Source organism: Musca domestica, unplaced genomic scaffold (assembly GCF_030504385.1).
Source record: "Musca domestica strain aabys unplaced genomic scaffold, Musca_domestica.polishedcontigs.V.1.1 31, whole genome shotgun sequence".
In the NCBI taxonomy this organism is placed as follows: domain Eukaryota; kingdom Metazoa; phylum Arthropoda; class Insecta; order Diptera; family Muscidae; genus Musca; species Musca domestica.
In genome coordinates this window covers 4,575,348-4,597,384 of record NW_026712309.1, presented here as the reverse complement: position 1 = coordinate 4,597,384, position 22,037 = coordinate 4,575,348, and the positions used below count along the sequence as shown (strand labels likewise).

Genomic DNA, 22,037 nt, shown 5'->3' with positions numbered 1-22,037 from the left:
ACGTATACGTCACCGTTTAAATGCATTTTCTATGATTTAATTAATGTTTTTGTGGTTTCTTGCATTCGTTGCGCGGTGAGTGTGTGTTTTTTCTACGAAACCCACACCTCCGGAAACAAAAGAAAGCCAAACCAAAAACTCCAATCAAATAAAAAACAAATTCAAGAAATGTTCATCAACAATTTGTAAAGATTATATTTTTAAATGCAATGAATGAATTCGAATTTAGGGTATTTTTATTCAAGATTACAAATTGAAAATTCCCAAGAAAAATGTCGAATGAAAAATAAAAAACTGTCACTGAAGTATTTTTTTTTTCACATCCCAAAAAAAACATAACTAAACTTCTGCTGAAAATAACAACGCCACCGATATTGAACAAGTATATATGCAAAAATAACAACAACAACAACATGAAAATTAAAAACAAAACGATTTACGAGTGGGTGGTTGCTTGTTGGAACATTATTTTAATATGTTCGAACAAATATTAATAATAAATATTTAACTGAAGGCAAACAAAAAAAAAGAAAATAATAATAACACAAATATTAAAGAAAAAAACAGAACGATAATAAACGATACTGTTGTGTTTTTTTTTAACGACGAAATTGCGTTCGAAAAAATCAAAAACGATTTTTAGACAAAAGAAAAAAATCTTAACTAATAAACGAAAATATATAGACGATGAAAAGTGGGCGGAGTAGGGCGCCAGCCAGGCCATTCGTATCAAATTATGTTATTATGTTGTTGTTCTTCTTTTTTTATTTATTTATTTTTTTTTTTTTTTGAGATCTTCCGACAGGAAACTAAACTTGGCATAATACATGATATGTGATTTTTTTGGTTAAACTTTGTGTTGATTTTCCGTGACGTGGTATGCCATACAAGTTTTTGAACAAGAAAACTAGTGGGATATAATAAATCAATATTGGAAAAAGTCTTCTACGACACTCGTTATTTCAAAGATCAGGACAGCATATCGTTATATGTGCGCTATACGAAAACGTGGACCTAAATATTCAATGTTCTGCCACCGTAGCTAGAACCCATTATGAACTACAAATACCAATTTTTAGACAAATTCGTGAAAAAAATGTGGCGAATAGCTTCAAAGTATCGAATATCGGTAGGTACCGTTGAATAGAGGATATACCAAAACGTATACCTATACATACTATGTTCCCATTTGCGAACTACAAATACCAATTTTTAGAAAAATTCGTGGAAAAATATGGCAAAAATCAACAAAATTTCAAATATCGGGAGGTACCTTTATATGAGGGCTATACAAAAACGTGGACCTATACATACAATGTTTCGCCACCGGAGTAAGATTGTCGTGATTTCAACAGGCAGACGGACAAACAGACAGACGGACATCGTTAAATCGACTTAGAATTTTATGCTGATTATGAATATGCAGGGTGAGATAAAAAAAACTGCAACAAAGTCAAACGCCATAGTTTTTACATTTTTTTTTTAAAATTTTATTGAATGGAATAAAAAATGTCGGAAATAGCATCAAATTTTATAATAAGTTTAGATTTGTTCGAATTAGTCGCCTTTGGCCAAAATACTTCAGATACAATAATCCAACGGATTAGTATACGGAGATTTTGGTGGCCATTTTGGGTCGCTAGAATTGAAGCGAGGAACCTCATTTTGTAACCATTCATAGGTGGCGCGTGCTGAGTGCGATGGTGCCGAGTCCTGTTGGAATGTCCAAGGTCTGCGGCCAAAATGTTTGCGTGCCCAAGGCTTTATTTTCGCGATAATATTCGGCATGTATTCTGATGCCCCGGTCGATTAATACGACGGGAAAGAGCGACCATGGGCTGTTATATCGGCCCACACCATCACCATGGCCGGCGCTTGAGTTCTGGTGACCAACCGAAGGTGCACATTTTCAGCTGACCTCTTTGGCAATTAAACACGATCATTTTATTTGTTTACAAACTGTTGTTTTCTCATCGGAGACACAGAAAACAAAATTCGGCAGTTCACCACTTTCGGCCAATCGAAGCAACTCTTTAGCTCTTTTGAGTCCATTTTCTTTCTGTTGCGGTGTATGTTCTTGCACTTTTTGGAATCTTAATGGCTTTAGCCCGAGCTCATTGTTCAATATTTGTCGAATGAAATATTGCGATATGATCAGGACACGAGCCATTTTTCGGCCACTACGACGCGGGTTTCGATCAAGTCGCTTCTTTACTTTTCGAACCATTTCTGCTGATATTATTGTTTTTTTTTTGTCCACTTCCTTGACGTCACGGTAACGAGCGATGGTACGAGACACAAAAGATTTATTCACATTTAAATGCCGGAGTGCTCTAACGATAGCCACTTGTGGTTTTCCAGCCAAATATAAAGAAATTACGCTTGAAATCCATCATGAATAAAATTCTCAAAAAAAAAATGCAAAAACAATATAATGAGCTGTCACTGGAATAATTTTAACAGCTATCGGACGAGAGGCTTTGAAATGTTGCCGTTTTTTCATCTCACCTTGTAATTTTTTGAGTATTGACCCCAAAAGACGGATTGAAAGGCCTTAGTCAATTAGAAAATTCTGAATTTCCATCGGCTTCGGTAGGACAATAATTCACATTCTTGGATAATTCATCTAACTTGGTGACCAAATTATCCACATTGGTACGTTGAAGGTATTTGGATTAATTAGCGGCACAGAAATATCCCTTTCAAATCCCTATACTATATTGACACATTGTTGTTACCTTTTTCAAAATTTATGTTTGCACACACATAATTCTGAAAAACTACTTTGAAATTAATAAAGAAAGCCTCCGCCATGGCAGCACACTTTTTTGCCACTCACGTTCAGCGTTCAGCGTCTGCAGTCAGTCAACATAATTTATGATCATAGTTTTGAAATACATTGCCCCCGCATGAATGAAATGAAATTTAATTTGTTGTTTTTTTTTTTTGTTTTTTTTTTAACTTGTGTCTACAGCATCACGTCTCTCACCACCACACCCGCGTACAGAACGATCCGCGAAAGGAAGGTGGAATTTTTGGCCAGAAATTGTAACATTGTAACGTGCCACTACTGCTGCCGAAAATAGCCCATGTTTATGATTTTTTAATTATTTGAAATAATTATCCCGACTTTTTTTGTGTGTTTTGAAAAATAAATATATTTCCAATATTTTTGATATGGGTGGCATGAACATTTTTCCAGAGGGGAAGAGAAGGGAGACGGCATTCGGTTATTTGGTCAGTCGTTCATTCGTCCGTCCGTCCATTTCTCCCGTTTCTTTTATTTGCACCACAAAAAGGAATACAAGATTTTCATTCTTGTTTTTCATTTTGTTTCGTTGCTTGTTTTTTTTTTTTTCTCTTCTTGGCTTCTGATCCTCCTCTTCGGCGTCGGCAGCGGCATTTCGGACGCTGTTCCTTCGGCCATCATTAACGCGCATTTCTCGATTTCTTTGACGTAAATCTTTTAGCCGAACACCGAAACAAGAAAGGCAAAAGAAAAATATAAAAACAATAAACACCGACAAAAAAAAAAAAACAAGAATGAACTGTTGAATGGCAACATAGTATCGCGCTAATTGTGAAGGTCGTTTACGTATGCACTGACTGCCTATGGCTGGCCATACATATGTGTATTTGGCAGGCAAATGGCCTGGAATGCCAAAGGAGTTAATTCATAAATTCCCAGAAAAGATGCAGCGAATTGAAAATTGTAGTTAAATGTTTAACCAAAAGGGGTCTAATTTTGACCTCTTGCAAATCGAAATAAAATAAGTTAAGTGGAATCGCACACGCACACGGCACCTTCGTAATGTACGTACGTCGAGAGTAACATACTAATGGTGGTTGTTTTTCAATTGTAATCCGTATATATACAGAGTGAGATGAAAAAACTGCAACCAACTTCAGACTGCTGTAATTTCTACGCCACTCGTCAGACAGCTGTTAAAATTATGCCAGTGACAGCTCATTATATTGTTTACAAGCGTACAAAAGCATTTTGGTGAGAATTTTCCAGAAAAAAAGTTATTCTTATTATTGGCTGGAAAACCACAAGTGGCTATCGTTAGAGCCCTCCAGCATTTAAATGTAAATGAACCTTTTGTGTCTCGTACCATCGCTCGTTAACGTGATAGTGATACTAGCGTAGCACGACATCAAGGAAGAAAGCAGCAACATCAGCAGAAATGGTTCGAAAAGTAAAGAAGTAAAGAAGCGACTGGCCGAAAAATGGCTCATGAGCTGAACATATCACAATATTCCATTCGTCACATATTGAAAAATGAGCTCGGGGTAAAGCCATTGAAATTCCAAAAAGTGCAAGAACTTACACCGACACAGAAGCAGAAAGAAAATAGACTCAAAAGAGCTAAAGAGTTGTTTCGCTTAGCCGAAAGTGGTGAACTGCCGAATTTGGTTTTCTTCATCTCCGATGAGTAAACATTCGTTGTCCAGCAGTTTGTAAACAAACAAAATGGTCATGTTTACTTGCCAAAGAGGTCAGCTGAAAATGTGCACCTTCGGTTGGCCACCAGAATTCAAGCGCTGGCCATGGCGATGTTGTTGGTCGCCATAACAGCCTATGGTCGCTCTCCGCTCGTATTAATTGACCATGGCATCAGAATAAATGCAAATATTTTCGCGAAAATATTTTGGAGGGTTTATTAAAGCCTTGGGCACGCAAACATTTTGCCCGCAGACCTTGGACACACCATCACACTCAGTACGTGCCACCCAAGAATGGTTGCAAAATGATGTTCCTCGCCACATTTTCAGAGAATAATGGCCAACAAAATCTCCGGATACCAATTCATTGGACTGTTGTGTCTGGAGTATTTTGGAAAGCAAGGTTAGCACTACAATATAGTAAAGTGCCGTTCAGTTGAAGCAGGCGCCTCTCCGGGAATGCGCCGAAATACCGCAGAGCAACATTCGGGCAGCGTGTGACGGTTTCATTGACCGTTTGAAGGCCATAATTCGTGCTAAAGGTGACCAATTCGAAAAAATCTAAACTTATTCAAAAATTTGATGCTATTTCCGACATTTTTTTTTGCTTTCATTCAATAACATTTAAAAAATATTAAAAGTTATGGCGTTTGACTTTGTTGCAGTTGTTTATCTCACTCTGTATTTTGACTTGCTAAGATCCCGTTCAAAGGGAGTTTTCAGCCATATTGTAAAAAAGGACCAAAAAGACCCATTTGTTTACTCGCTTCAGGTTTAAAATTCGGGACAAAATTATTCCTCGTATTTTTATCTGCAATATTGTCGAAGACGCTACATACCAAAAATGCATGAATTCCGTGGAATCTTAATCGGAAAATTACTAAAATGTTAAGGATGGGGGCACCTGCCTCTCTATTTAGGTTAGTTTGAGATGTTAAAATTTAAAATGTTGATAAACGCATCTTCTTTTATTATTCTTTCGACAATTGTTCTTCGAGATAATAACTTTTCATAAAATATTCCTTAATGTGTATAATTTACCAAGCAAGGATAATGTACATACCGTGGATAATATGTCCCGTTTAATGTTTTGTACCAAATGTCTAAAATTACAATTTCCCATGAATAGATTTTACCAATTACTTGAGAAGCACACAAATACACAGACACACTAATTGATGTATGGTCATCATCATTAATTAAAATGTTTTTATTGCGATAGGCATCAGTGACGATGCCACATTCTTTGCAGTTTTGCACTCTACTGTAACAGAAAAGAAATTGGTGCTTGGCGGCGTATAACCACCAGCAACTACAATAACAACAACATCGGCAAACAACCCGACCAACCAACCACCCACATCCCAGCCAAGACGGCGTTCAATACGTCAAATCGCAAACGAACACACATACACATACACTCAGCCACCAAACATACCCATACAACAACAATAATAATCCCTATAATGAAATTGCAAAAAAAAGACAAATTGATAGACAGACAGGTGATATTTTTCTACTTCGATCCCCACTTCTCCTTCCCTCCCTTTCCCACAAAACGCTTTTGTTGTATTACGCTTTGGCAAAACCCCACAAATTTGCACCTGGCCCATTGTAAAAGCTTTTTGGTTCTCTGCTCTGGCCGCCGGCTGTTACAGATGCTACAAATGCCTCCTTGGTGGCCTTAAATTATTAAGGTTACACAGATCTTTGTTACCACGTCCCACCCTCAATTGGGTGTCGGAAGAGGGGTGAATTGATATTAAAATTACGACCAAGACCAAAAGCTATTAGAAAATTATTTTTAAAAACTGTATCGAATCGATTTTTGCCAAATGGCAAAACTATCTTGGCAATGGTGCATAAATATGAGGAGATAGAGGTGGTAGGGGATGAGAATGGTGACGGAGACGGTGACAACAGTGCTGCCGCGCTGTTGTTGGTGTTGGTGTTAGACCGGAAACAACACTTTTATTTTTAATTTTGTTTGAAAACAATATTTTGCTGTTAGAAAATTTCATAGCAAATTTTGAAAAAAAAAAAGAACAACAACAACATCAAAAAGAATAAAAAATGTCAATGAAAATATACGAGGGTGTTATGAAAATTTCAGGAGAGGAAGTTCAATAAATGTAATATTGTTTGTAAATATGATATAGAAATCTCTTCGGAAGTCCTTCTTAAGATAAGAGTTGTGTTCTATAGAAAGAAGATCCCCCATAAGATGTTTGTGAATAAATGGATATAAATCGCATCTGAGGATAGAATACCTTCCAAAAATCTTTCTTTATTAGAATAATTTCTGTAAGTTCTCCACGGATCACAAAAAAATAAACATAAAAGGCTTCAACGCCGAGTCGAAACGGCTGAAACTAGGGATCTTGAAATTTTTCACGTGGATCCATGTTGGTGGGTAGGGGTGAAAAAAGGCTGTTTTTTTCAAAATACGGACTAGAAGTGTACTAAAAAGTTCTACATTTTATATCTTTTGGTATTTTGTCAAAGGATACAGCTAAAAACTTGACATTTGGCATAAAACTTAAGTTTGGGGAGTAGTGTAATAGGTGTGTACTAAGTGTAACAAATGGTACTAAATTCGGTACAATTTGATTTTGGTTGAACTGCTCGATCTGGAAATGTAAAATGTGGGTATTGGGATCTCTGTTGGTGGGTAGAATTAAGATAGAGAGATGATGAGATTGGAAATGCGTTCAGCAAGCGTACGAAAGGTACTTAATTTGGGATTTTGGTAAGGGATTGAGTTGAAAGTCTAAAATTTGGCATTAGAATCATCTTCTGTGCGGTTAGTAGATATATAACGGAGAATTTGGAATTAGCAATAAAAAGTACGAAAAGTACGAAAAGTACTTAAAAGAGAGTCTTTGATGTTGTGTAGAATAGACAAACTCAAAGTTCGAAATTCTAACAATATCTGTACCAAAAGTACTAAAATGCGCTAATTTTGGTACCATTTGGAGTTATAAGAACGGATAGTGGTAAAGCCTAGAAAATTTGGTATGAGAATCAAAAAAGGTGAAAAGGTGGTTTTGGAAATATGTGCTAAGTGTAAGAACTGTACTAAATGGTACTAAATTTGGTACAATTCCGTTTTAGATGAACGGAAGACGCTGGTAATTTTAAATTTCTGTATTGCCCTGTTGGTGGTAGGTTTGTTATATAGGGTTAGTCTTGAGAATGTGTACTACAAGCGCCCAAAAAATACTAAATAGTACTATATTCAGAACAATTTGATATTGGGTGAACGGATAGTGCTAGAAATATGAAATTTGGTATTTGCCTGGACATATGGAAGTAGTTTTGGAAGTGTGTACTATAATTGTACGAAAAGTACCAAATTGTACTATATTTGGTAATGTGAGAAAGGATGGAGTTAACATTCTGACATGTGACATTTAGATTACTGATGGCATTTCTGTTTTGAGATTTGGCGGTGGTATGGAAATACGTCATATATTTTTTTACGAAAAGTACTAAAGTACTAAACTAAAGGTGAAATGTGATATTGAGGCCTCTGTTGGTATCTGGAATTAGTTTTGGAAATGTGTACTATAATTGTACAAAAAGAACTAAATAGTACTAAGTTGGGTATTGGGCGAAGGAATAGAGTTGAAATCCTGAAATTTGATATGGATGTCACTGTTGGTGTCTGTAGTTGAAATGAGGAGGTGGATTTGGAAATGCGTACTATAATTGTACAAAATTATATTAAATTTGGTAATTGTGAAATAAAAGAGCTGAAATCCAGAAATTTAATATTAAGTTCACAGTTGGTATTGGAGGTTGAGATATGGAGTTTATTTTGCAAATACGTGAACGAAAAGAGCTAAATGTTCCAATGTTATTGGGTGAAGGAATAGTAGTAAAATCCTGAAACTTGATGGAGATATCACTGTTAGTGTCTGTAGTTGAGAGAAAGGGGTGGTTTTGAAAAATCGTACCCTGAACGTGCGAAAAGTGCAAAATGCCACAAATTGTGTAGGTGGGTGTTCGGATAGAGAGATATAATTCTGAAATTTGGTAGGGAAGTCGCATAGCATGACAGTACGAAAAGTATAGTTATACATTTGAGATTGGGCCTTTGGATAGAGGTGAAATTCTTAAATTCGATGTGGAGACCACGGTTTGTATATAGTTTTGAGAGGAGGAGGTGGATGTGGCCATAGTCTTGGCCAGAAAAATTGGATGTGGAATCATTGTCTACAGATGACTTTTTGGTGCAGAAAAAAAGGAAAGGAACAACTTGAATATGAATAAAGTGTTATTGAACTGATGCAGCTGAAAAGTTAGTACGATATTTTCGGAATTTTGGTGTTGTGAGATGGCTATGGATGGACTAGTTTTTTTTGGAAAATTGAACCAATTTTGCGTTTCGAGTACTAAAGTGAACTGGTAAGAACTAAAATGTTAAGGAGAATTTTTTTGTTGACGGTGTAGCCGGCAGATGCTAGTACCTTATATACGAGTAGGTTTCCAAGGAATGTCCGTGAACTTGGCGCTCTTAGTGTCGAAAGAGTTCGATTTTATCAATGGAGACGCATTGGTACTGGGGCCTCTAGGACTATTCATGTAGAATTAACCCCTAACTAGAGGTTGAGGCCTGGACTATCGTGGTATCTATGCCCTCGTCCGCATTAGACTGGGGGCTCTTTCCAAAGTCTTCAGGGATAATGTCCTGACTCAGCCTTATCGGTCCCATATCCGTATCGATCTTGCGGATTTCTAGCTGCTGTCTTTTAACGCTGTCGTTAGCAATGTCAAGAGTCAGGATATTGTCTCCTCCCAAGCTCCCCATCCGCTTCGTCCTGGTGGTTACAAACAATTCTGAATCGCTGTACGAGTCCTATCTTAAGGGATTTTTTAAGGTAAATCTCGCACTTGGTGCTTTGTTAACTGAATGTGGTGGAAGGCGTCCAGAGATAGGATTGATTGTTTTATACCCTCGAAATAATAATTTTAGACCTATTAATCGAAGTATATATATTCTTGATTACCGTTAAATTAGCCTTGTCCGTCCGTCTGTCTGTTGAATTACGCAACAGTCAAAACGAATTAAGATAGAAAGGAAAAATGACACAGATCCGTCTTTTTTATGCAGGCAGGTCAAGTTCCAAGATGAGCCGTATCGATCCACGATATCGCATAGCCCCCATATAACAGTACCTACCGAATTTCGGTATTTTACTATATCTGTTTTCAGTTAAGAATCCTCCCTTCCACTTTTATGTTTTTTTCCCGCTGTTGGTCAACAACCCATCATAACCCAAAACATTTCGATTTGTATTCGTTTACGCTCTATGCCGCCGTTTCTCATTACTTGGTAATGTGAAGCACAGTGGGTTAATTTCTAAAAAATTTCAAAGTGAAAAACTTCATCATTACCAAGTACTTGTTTCTCTCAAGTTTTCCTCACTTCCAAATTTGTGCTGGGAGAGCAAATTAGGATAATGAATAATCCTAAATACAAACATACATCTCCAGTGCATAAAATATCCTTTTATTAACTTCTTATGTTCACAGAAATCCAAATAAAATTTCCTTTGTACAAAAATCATTCACGGAATCTCCCTCTGCAATATTAATCAATTGCACCTCGTTAAAATTATTTATGGCATATGCATGAAAACGTGTGTTCGTCGTGTTTGTGCATGCTTTGTATAAATACGTAGATAGATCTCAACATAAATAACAACTTTCACTTAACGGATGATTTTTCAAAAAAAATATATATATTTTCGCAATATTTTCATAGCACAACGATTAAGAGAGGAGAAAGAAAATTTGCTGAGAGAAACAATTAAAATGGAGAGAAAAGAACATTTAATGAGAGAAACCTGCAGACAATAATAGCAATGAATGAATGAATATGTAAGGATCTTTCTCTCAATGTCTCTTAAAAAAAGAGATGTGTTTTCAAAAGAGAATATTTTATTTGAAATAGATCCAACAAATGAAATGTTGAGAAAAATTAAAAAAAAACATGATACAAACAAAAACAACAGCGAGAAAATTTAGTAAAGAAAATACCATTATATTTTGGTGGATATTTATTTTTTCATTTTTTTTATTTTTTGGTATTTTTGTTTTTCTCGCGCGCCACTCCGACTTGAAGAGGCGTTTTATGGAATTTCGGACGTCAGTCAAATACCGAACTGACGTCATTATAATATTTTTATAGAACGTTTTTCTTTTCATTGTTGCTGTTGTTGTTGCTGCTGCTGATAATATTATTGTTTTTGTTTTCTTGCAAAAAGATAAACCAAATTCTAAAGCCAAAAACGATAACAACAACAATGGCATTTAAAGATAGATATGAAGAGGTCTAGAATAGGATCTCACATTTTAATAGTCGTCCAAGAAAAAAAATGCGAAAAAAGAAAATTTTTAATCTCTGTTGTATGCATAGAAGATAAATGAATAGAAAAAAACATTCTATTAATAAAGTAATTAAAATGTTATATATTTCACAAAAACAAAAAAAGAAAAACTCAATAAATAAATAACCAAACACACGCCGTTGATGATACCACAAATAAAACAAAAACAGAATACGACACAAACATCAACATATATCAACGCAATATTTCTAGAATGGATGAATAGATAGATAAGTCCTAACCTCTCCATACCTTCCACAGTTATCTACTGCGAAACTTTCCTCCGGAAATATATGTGCATTCCAATGGTCCGCCCGCCTGCCAACGGCAATCATAAACAAATCAAATAAAATTTTAATGCTCAATTTATTGAATACGAAAATAGATTGTCATAATTCGAAATATGGCCCACCAATGTTTGTCTGCAATGTTTTGACCCTTCTCCCCACCCCACACTCAGGCGTTGGATAATGAGTTTTTGTTGTTGCAGCTTTTTTTGATAGACAACAAACACCGAAATGTGGAGCCATCTTATCTTTGGTGTCAAAATGAGATATAGCCAATAATGTTGGAAGTGGGCTGTCAAGCGAAAAATGTAAACGTGTGCAAAGGTCTCAAAAACGCACTTGGAAACAAAGGGAGCTATGGAAGTTATGTTTCCAAATAAGAAAGAGAAAATGTATTCTAGGGAAGGTCCCTGTCATTTCACGGCCCCGAAATTAGGAGAGAGTGTAACAATTTGCCAGAGTTGACCATTATGTTTAGGAGGTCTGGAACAATTCATCTACTCCGAGAGCAGATCGTCTTATTTCATATACTCTTAATATCGGATTTTCGTTGACCATAATAACGCTAATTGTCCTAAATTCAGAGAGCTCACTAAGCAATGCATCAGAGAATTGTTCAATACTTCTAATCTTCGGCTAGCAGAAAGGATTTTTCGAAATATCATGACAGGTGCAGCCATCCACTGGCCTGCTGCTCGAAGATCTGAAATAAGACCAAATTTTCCAACAGGGAATGGGGCTAGCGAATGAGCGTTGTAAACTCCGGTGTACCAACCCTACTGATCACAGAGTCAGTGAACTGACAGTAGTAGCCAACAGGTTGGTACAGGAGCACAAGCGTTATATGTAAACTTTGAGTAACGGTTAAATCACTCTCAAACCCTGGGATAAAGGATGGATGATGATGAGCAGTCACTTTTAACGACGTCAAAGGAGCACTGGCCATTTTAAACGTAAATTTATCGGACACCCCTAGTGAAGAGTACAATGTCGTATAAGTTCTCTTCCCATCGAGAAGGTATCACCACAATTTTCGATGGGTGATGTTGCGAATGTCATACACAACGTCAATTCATCCAAAGCGTTGGACGGAATATCACTGGTAATGTTGAAGAAGCAGGATACATCGGTAGCTAGTAACACAAAAGTCCTCAACCTTTCCTAAGCCACATAGTTCCTGAAGCCTGGAAAATGGGACAACACAGTACACCACAATAGCACCGCACGCCATATCCGCACATATTATTCGAGGACTCAACCAGAACAGGCCGTGGCATAGAACAGTAGTGGTGGTTCTTGATCAATCAAAGGCCTTTGATACGGTCAATCATGCCACGCTGTTCGAGGACGTTGAAAATACTATCCACCGGCCAAGTTTGATACGTTGGATAGTCAACTATATTTGGATAGTCAACTATATTTTCGTACGTGGAATTCCGGAACAAGAAGTCCAAGCCCCGTAGAGTGAAACAGGGAGTTCCCCAAGAAGAAGAGATACCTCCGGAACTGTCTAACCACTACCTTTCCGAAATTCCGCATCCACGTAACTTATGCGGATGATTGTAAGATTATGGGTCGGGTCGTCGGGTTCTGTCATTGATCACATATGTGTCAGGGTGAACATCTACCTCCGAAGTTTATCACCTTATTCCACGCGAAAGTATCCATTACCAAATAAACGGCCACGTTATTTACCACATGGAATACGGAGATGTGAAGACAGCCGCATGTGCAGGTCGCTGCATCCTTGAGGTCACATTCGACAGCATTTTCAAGTCAAACTTAAAGTCCACAAGGGGCAAAAATGTGCAAAATACGGAATATCGGGAGGTACCATTATACGGGGACTATACCAAAACGTGGACCTATATATACTATGTTCTGCCACCGGAGCTATAACCCATTACGAACTACTAATACGAATTTTTGGACAAATCTGTAGACAAATCCGTAAAAAAATCTGGCGAAAATTTTAAAAGTACCGAATATTGGAAGGCGAAAATGTGGCGAAAATCATCAAAATACCGAATATCGGAAGGTAACGTTATATGGCGGCTATACCAAAACGGGGACCGATATATCTGGTTTTAAATACCAACCATACTAGACATAATACACATTGTATTGCCAAATTTTTCTCTACGTCGAATAATGTAGGCTGTAACTTTGCAAATGCCAATATTCGTATCAGTAGTAGATCAGATGCGAAAATGGACAATATCGGTTCACACCATCAAGCACCTCCCCAGTAAAAGTCCAAATTTTGAATAACTACAACTCTTATAAAATCTGAAATAGGGGTCCGATTGTCTTAAAGTTTCAAGATGATCTGATATATGGGTCCACTACTTTTTGGTACCTCCGACACAACGGGTCAAAATTTTGAATAAACTGCTGGACAACGAGTGTTTTCTCAACGGAGAAAACCAAATTTGGCAGTTCACCACTTTCGGCCAAGCGAAACAACTCTTTAGCTTTTTAGAGTCTATTTTCTTTCTGTGGCGGTGTAAGTTCTTGCATTTTTTGGAATTTCAATGGCTCACGAGCCATTTTCGGCCAATGCGACGCGGGTTTCGAACTTTTTTCTGAAAAATTCTCACCAAAATTAATTTGTATGCTTGTAAACAATATAATGAGATGTCACTGGAATAGTTTTAACAGCTGTCGGACGAGTGGTTTGGAAATGACAGCAGTCTGAAGTTGGTTGCAGTTTTTCATATCACCCTGTATATACTTTATGGGATGACAAATTTAATATACCACTCTTTTCAAGGTGGAGGGTGCAATGAGTTATTTGCAAAAAAGTTCTCAACCCGTTGAGAACACAAACTACAGATTTACGTTCGAAAAATACGACTAGAACCTATATTTTCCATTTTCAATACCAATAATTCTACAAACCTACATACTTCATTTACATTTCATCAACATGCTTATTTCTAGGGGAAAGACAAACCTAACATACCCTCGATGGGTATGGGTATAAAAAGAAATCTATGTGATTTCGAACCACTGTGTTATTCTAAAGCCTCTGCATGCTCTATTGACCATATAATGGCCTCCCCTCAAGATTTGCCATCAATACTCCAAAAATAAAAACTAAAAAATAGTTTTTAAACACTTCTGATTGCTTTCAATAGCAACAGCCACAACACCTAAGCAAACGAACGCTGTGACAATAGGAAGTAAAAAAGTAAACAAAGAAACGAAACAAAAAATCATTTTGCCAATGAGATTATGTTACTCTTTCTACTGTTTTCAATTTACTTTATCATTATTTCAGACTATTTCTTTTTTGGACATTTCATTTTAGCAAAAAAAAAAACATTTTTCTTTTTTGGAAAAAACTTAAGTGTCTCAAGCGATAAGAAATTTCTTAGAATTTTTGCAATAAAACAACAAAAAAAATCAGCTCATCACATTAAACGTGTGTCGTGTTGCGGTCTCTTATCGCTTATCAGGCTCACATCGAAAACAAATTATAATTTATGATCGCAACAATTATATATTCATGTTAAATTGAATGTGAAGTGTGCTCGTTTTATTTTGGCGAGGTATTCGGAAGGTAATTCCCCTCTACGTTGCGCCATCAGGCCAAATATAATGTTTCAAGATAAGCAACAGGTAAAGTGAATATGCAAAACAAAAAAAAAAACACTACACTTTATGATAAACGTAATGAAATTTTGTTTATGAAGTTGGATAATTTTGTGGCTGGCAGGTTAAATGGCATGCATCTGTTGTTGATGAAGTGAGCGTCTGCTGGTGCACTAGCATTTCAGTAATAGGACAGAACATGCGATTTCAGATATCCAGAGTTCAAATTTCAATTCGTATTTATTATGGCCCACTTCATTAATCAATCATTTACAATCGCTCTGGCTAACTGTATAATTTCTAATGGATCAAGCGATTTGTAATCAAATATGAAATAATCGATTGCTTGTGTTAAGAACAGGTGTTGGGAAGTAGTTCTTCAAAATCGAAAAGGAAAAAAAACACGTTGGCAGCTGGAGCAATCTAGCGGAGAAGTCAAAAATTATTACAATTCAAACTTCTAGAGCGTGATTTAAAAAAAATCCATTTGCACTTGCTTCTGATAGAACTGTCCTTCCTTTTGTGGTGAGTGTTAGATCTGCAAATATCTCTTCTTCAGGCACACGCTCAAATGAGAACCCTGGTGTCGGGACTCCTTCGAAATAGTTACTTTGCTGATATTTTTTGAAAGAAAATTTGACCATTTGGTAGTTGGATCAAAGCGAAATCAAAATACATTTTTAGGTACGTCCCTTTTAGTAAATATTCCGTAGATAATAAACTTTACGATACATTTATAGATACCCCTTCAATGTCTTCTAGAATAGAGAATATTTTCAGTAATTGGATAATGTCGAACGAAACAGATGCTTAGAACCGATGAGAATAGAATTTGGTGTGCAATTGCCGTTCATGTAGATACTTAAGACATTTGAAAGGTTCATCATACCCAGAAGACTCCCTATACAGGATGAGATGAAAAAACTGCAGCCAACTTCAGACTTCTGTCATTTCTAAGCTACTCGTCCGACTGCTGATAAAATTATTCCAGTGACAGCTCATTATATTGTTTACAAGAAAAAACTGGTGGCGTTGCCCGACGTCAAGGAAGTGAACGGAAGAAAACAGCAACATCAGCAGAAATGGTTCGAAAAGTAAAGGAGCGACTTGATCGTCGCTCTCCGCTCGTATTAATCGACCGTAGCATCATAATAAATGCCGAATATTATCGCGAAAATATTCTGGGGTGTATTAAAGTCTTGGGCACGCAAACATTTTGGCCGCAGACCTTGTTCCAACAGGACGCACCACTATCGCACTCAGCACAAACCACCCAAGAATGGTAACAAAATGAGGTTCCTCGCTTCATTTCCAGCGCACAATGGCCACCAAAATTGGCACTAAAAAATACCAAAGTGGCGATCACCTGAAGCAAGCGCTTCGACGAGAATGGGCCAAAATACCGCAGAGCAACATTTGGGCAGCGTGTGACGGTTTCATTGGCCGTTTGATGGCCATAATTCGTACCAACTCGAACAAATCTAAACTTATTCTATAATTTAATGCCATTTCCGACATTTGTTGGGTTTACTCAACAAAAATTAAAAAAAAAAATTAAAAATTATGGCGTTTGACTTTGTTGCAGTTTTTTTATCTCACCCTTGAATAAGTTTTCCATGAAAAGTCTTTCATATGGTTTGTAAACGAAATAGATCTTGTGGCGGCTTGTTATAGACAGAATATTTAATATTCATATTCACGGAATATTTAATAGACCTTTATATATAAATAACAAATTTATTAGACACTATGCAAACATAAGTAGTGAATTTGAAGACAGAATATTCCAAAGGGATCATCTATAGATAGAACTAATTTTCGATAGATATATAATGAAATTAATTAAGAAAAAATGTCCTCTATTCACTCTTATAATAAATATAATCCAAAAATAAAAAAATGGGTAGGTCTGCTATTCCATTAACAGAAAAAAATATATTATCACAAATGGTCTTTGTTCCACATGGTTGTTCCCTTCCCATACCTGGGAGATCTATATTCAACAAAAAGCTGTACTAATTTGTATGCCATAACACTTCCGCAACTTAAACACAAATAAGCCCTCCTCCCACTACTGAAAACAGTTTGGAAATTCCCTTAACTCACCTTACATACACCAGCAGACTGATGTTCCGATTTGAAGAGACTAGAGTATAAACACGCAATTTACAAATAATGTAAATAATCAGGCATGGGAAAATCCAAACATATTTGTAAACAATCTTTATACTAATGAAAAACAATTTTCCTCACATCGCGGCACCCAATTGACGATTTCCAGGAATGAGTTCAATGTGCATATTTTTGTGTAATATGAATGGACATGACCTCATAATCCTTCCTGAATCAGTAGACCAGTGCCGCAACCCATAAATGCATTTCAAAACCATTTTGGGTAGGAGACCCATTAATCTTCCTTCAAAAATGTCAAGAAAAATTGTTGCTATTTCGAGCAATTTTAGATTAATTCAAAACTATGCCACCTTTGTCGAGAAGTAATTTTTATGATTTTTACGTGATTTCATCAAAGGTTAATTGTTTTTTTTTTTTTAATTCGATAACTTAATGGAATTTACTAGTAATTGTCCTAGTTTATTTGTAACTAATTTTAAAACTGCATGATATTCCAAATAGCAAAAAAATAATAATAATATGGAGGCAGTACGTATAGATACATTAAGAGCACAACATTCAAAAGTTGCGCAGATCGTTGCCACGACGGTCGGATCTACAATCCATTATAACCAAAGCTCTACTTAGCCAAGGATTGTCAAATCAGTCTATTCTGAAATTTTTGGTTTGCTACAACAAAAAAGTTGAACGTGCCAGGATTGTGACAGCAGTTTCTTGATCTAGAGACTGCCCTTACAATGTAAGACCTCCCTTACTAGATCGTGTAGGTTAGATTTCAGGATGCGCAACAACACTGGTGTCGGCTGCTGCTTCACTCGGATAACATAAGTCCATTGTGTTTATCCTAAGGAGAATTAGTTATGAAAACAACGATTTAAATTGGAAAGAAAGAAGAGTTTTGATGGGCAAGATATAAATGGGAAAGAAAGAAATGATAGAGATATCTAGTTATAAGAAGGCTTGCCTAGACATGATATGATTTTAGCAAACCTGTGGATGATGATGGGATCTACGTCTGAGAAGAACGTGAGAGTTTCTGCCGTGGGTGCACGGCACATACAGTCTACGGCTCTTGTTTGCAGCGTGGGACATCTGCATAGTAGATGTTCCATCGTGTCTACCTCTAATTCGTACTCACATAGTATACAGTATTCGGAACTACCGTTATCGCAGATAGAGGTCAGATATATTCAGTGACCAGTCAATATGCCCACCACGGTTCTTAAATCGGACCTACTAATCAAAAGAACAGATAGCCCTAGATACCTTACAACCGGTTACCTGGTACCATCATCTACCAGCTTCTTCGATGAGAGTCTTTTTATATCGGCTGACAAAATAGTTAGTAGGGGGTTTTACTGGGAACCACCTCGAACCAATTCATCAGACATTTCAATCCCCACTATGTTGCTATGTCCTGGGATCAAACAAAGCTTAATGAATTCACGTATTTCAAGAAAGGCTTTCTCGATTGGAAGGCACTCGACTTGATGGCTTCCTGGTTCGTGTTGGATCATCATTAGATGACTGGGTTAGGGAGTTCTATGTGGCATATAATGGTTTGGATGGTTCCTGACGTTAAAGAACAATAGCCTGGTGTCAGGAAGGATCGCATTATTGCAATTCACTGCACAGATTATCACAGAGCGAACTATAACGTTATAAGGGCTAGGACTTCTTGAATTAGAAGTCAGTTGTTGTAGCAGCTCATACTGCTGTGCCCGATCTGACTCTTTTCAATACATGTACGTGTTCGTCCATTGGAAGGCACTTGACTTGATAGCTTCCTGGATCGAGTTAGATCATCATTAGGTGGCTGGGTGGGGGAGTTCTATGCAGCATATAATGATTTGGATGATTCCTGAAGTTGAAAGAACAATAGCCTGGTGTCATGAAGGATGGCCCTATCGCAATTCGCCGCACAGCTTATCACAGACCGAACTATAACGTTATTAGAGCTCAACAATGACTTCTTGTCCGCACCCCAAATGGTGCCGATTAGCGGGCGGGCGGCAAGATCGGTGAGATAGGAAATGATAATTCGCATATTTTCCGGCGAATTTTAGGAAATATAGAAATAAATCAGTCTCGGAGAAATTACCCAACCTTGGCGAAACCCCAGTTTCACTCCACGGGAATTGAAATTCCACGTACGACTGGTGTCCATACATATAGTTGATTATTCAACGTTGCAATCATGACCGGAGAGTAGGTTTCTTGACATTCTCAAAGCAACTGTTCTATAGCAAGGCTTGTTCTGTTTTGTTCTCGAATTATATGACTGGATATAGCGTACAATGCTATTAGATGCTATGCTGAAGGATAATTCTAAATGAAAGACATTTTAAGAATTTGCCGCAAAGACACAAGGGCGTTACTTCGGGCTCACTTCAGAAAGCCTATTTTCTTGCATCAAACTAAGAGATACTATAGGTTGGTCTGGTTTTAAAATAAAGCACATTTTTTGTATAAATTTGCTCATATTTTATGTTTCGCATGTTGCTTCCAATACTTATCCTCATAGCTTTGACCCGATATGATGATTCAATCTATTGTGATGGGATTTTTCTGCATAACTATAAATACAACATTTGGTCCGTTCCAGAACTATAAGAATGTTTACTGCGATGACCCATTTTGACTTTATGATATCGAAAAAAAAATGCAAGTATCTACGATGAAGTTTCAAGAACAGTGCAATTATTATTAAAACTATTTTCATCAACAGACTTACTCAATCTAATAATCCACAATATGAATACCATAACTACAGGGTGATATGAAAAAAACTGCAACCAATTTCCGACTGCTGTCATTTCTAAGCCACTCATAATATTGTTTACAAGCGTACAAAATAATTTTTGGGATAGTGTGATTTTTTTATATTTTGGCTGGAAAACCACAAGTGGCTATCGTTAGTGTACTGCCAAATTTGGTTTTCTCCGATGAGAAAACATTCGTTGTCCAGCAGTTAAACAAACAAAATGATTGCGATTACTTTCCAAAAAGGCCAGTTAAACATGTGCACCTTCGGTTGGCCACCAGAACTCAAGCGCCGGCCATAGTGATGGCGTGGGCCTCCAAAACAGCCCATGGTCGCTCTCCGCTCGTATTAATCGACCGTGGCATCAGAATAAATGTCGAATATTATCGCGAAAATATTCTGGAGGTTGTATTAAAGCCCTGGGCACGCAAACATTTTGGCCGCAGACCATCGACATTCCAACAGGACTTATCACTATCGCACTCAGAACGAGCCAAATGGCTTTATTTCCATCGTACAATGACCAATGCGTTGGACTATTGTGTCTGGAGTATTTTGGAAAGCAAGGTTGGTACTAAAAAATACCAAAGTCTCGATCACCTCAAGCAAGCGCTTCGCCGGGAATGGGACAAAATACCGCAGAGCAATATTCGGGCAGCGTGTGACGGTTTCATTAACCGTTTGAAGACCATAATTCGTGCCAAAGCTGACCAATTCGTACAAATCTAAACTTATTCAAAAATTTGATGCTAATTCCAACATTTTTTGCTTTCATTCAATAAAATTAAAAAAAAATAATGTAAAATTTATGGCGTTTGACTTTGTTGCAGTTTTTTTTATCTCACCCTGTATGCCTCTTTCTTTAAGAATGTCAGGAATCTAAGTAGCCACGAATGCATTATAAACCCATTTCCAAAATTTATAAGTACTTTTTTATAAAAATACAATTTCAAACGATGTGGACCCCCTCGGCAACACCGGGGTATGGTCTTTTTTAACGGACATTCCAAATTGGAAGCATATCCACCATAGATACACACATAATCGTAACAGTTATTGCTCAAAATTGGCCTATCACACACGTTACACTCATCGTATACGTATTTCGATACAGGAGTCACGATATTTATTAATTAACCCTTTAATTTTAGCCGTAATACGAATACTTTTTTCCGGCAAAAAATCAAATTTAATCTGATGCAATTTAATTACAAACAGCTGATTGCATGAGAACGAGCAACATGACAGATCACTTTTCTTGCAGCTCTTCTTATTAACTCAAATCTCTTTTGCACAAAGATATCACAATTTTTGGCCACAAATGGCTAGGTTACTTATTAAAATACCAAAAAAAAACACAAAATTGGTCAACTACTGTCATTACAAACATTACAAATGCCCCCATCCCCCACATATTTAATAACAAATTAAAATGGCTTTTACAAACAACAAGATAGAGAAATAAGTGAGAGAGAGGGAGAGAATGGAAAACAACGTACACCACATCATTAAATAAAAGTTCATAAAACAGCAACAACGACAACATTCGTTGATAGAAAAGCAGGTGACTTTGATAAAACAAAAACAACTTAATAAAATAATTCAATGAGATAAAAATAAAGTGGAAACAACAACAACTACAACAACAAAAGCATATCAAAAGCGACGCAAGATACGACGCAACACAAACACACTTGCCGATAAAGTTCACAACAAAAGAGAAAGTCCAATAAAGATAGAATCAGTTGAGCCAAAAAGAAAAAAAAAATATGACAGAAAAAACTGCAAAGATAGTGGAGTACTTACTGGGGGAAAATGAATCTGTGGGTGATTGTAATGTTCTTTTTGAAGAAGATCGGGCGGGGTGGTAGAGATGTAAGAATAATTGGCGCTGCTTTAAATTCTTTTGGCTATGGAATTTCTTTGTCTCAATATGTTTTCAATATTTACACACTTTTTCTTGGTGTCACACACAAAAACCCAATATCAACAACACACGGAATACGTTGTGAAATACGCGTATGGGATTGCAACGAAAGTAATTTTATTCTTATTTCAATCTTAAAAGCCAAATATATTTCTAAAACTAAACTAGTTTGTTGTTTTACTCTAATTTGTTTTTCGTTGAGACTATTAATCTAAATAAATTTAACTATTTTTCTATTGTTTTTCTCGTTTCGTTGTTACCGTATCTTTTCGTATTTCCTTCCCGATATTTTCAGTTGGTTTTTTTCTTGAAATGTTGTTCGACAAAAGTTATTCACGTTATATTTTTTGTTTAATTTGCCAAACAAAATCTTAAAAAATGCATTCACTGACGTATTTAGGAAAATAATAACTTTTCATTCCACCGAAATATTTTTTTTCTCATTCTGACAGCGCAACACAATTAATTATTTTTTTGGAACTGAAAAA

The 22,037-nt window shown here is 36.7% G+C and overlaps 1 protein-coding gene across 3 annotated transcripts in view; it reads right to left on the bottom strand.

The window, feature by feature from the left end:
* LOC101892773 (GATA zinc finger domain-containing protein 10) overlaps positions 1 to 22,037 on the bottom strand; it is a 56,244-nt gene extending 34,207 nt beyond the window's left edge. For 2 of the 3 annotated variants that reach the window (XM_011298040.3, XM_011298042.3), the window contains exon 1: positions 21,429 to 22,035. The gene's annotated coding sequence lies outside the window, so the exon portion shown is untranslated. Of the gene's footprint in view, positions 1 to 21,428 lie in introns of all 3 variants that reach the window. The other variant, XM_005176942.4, reaches the window with a different exon arrangement.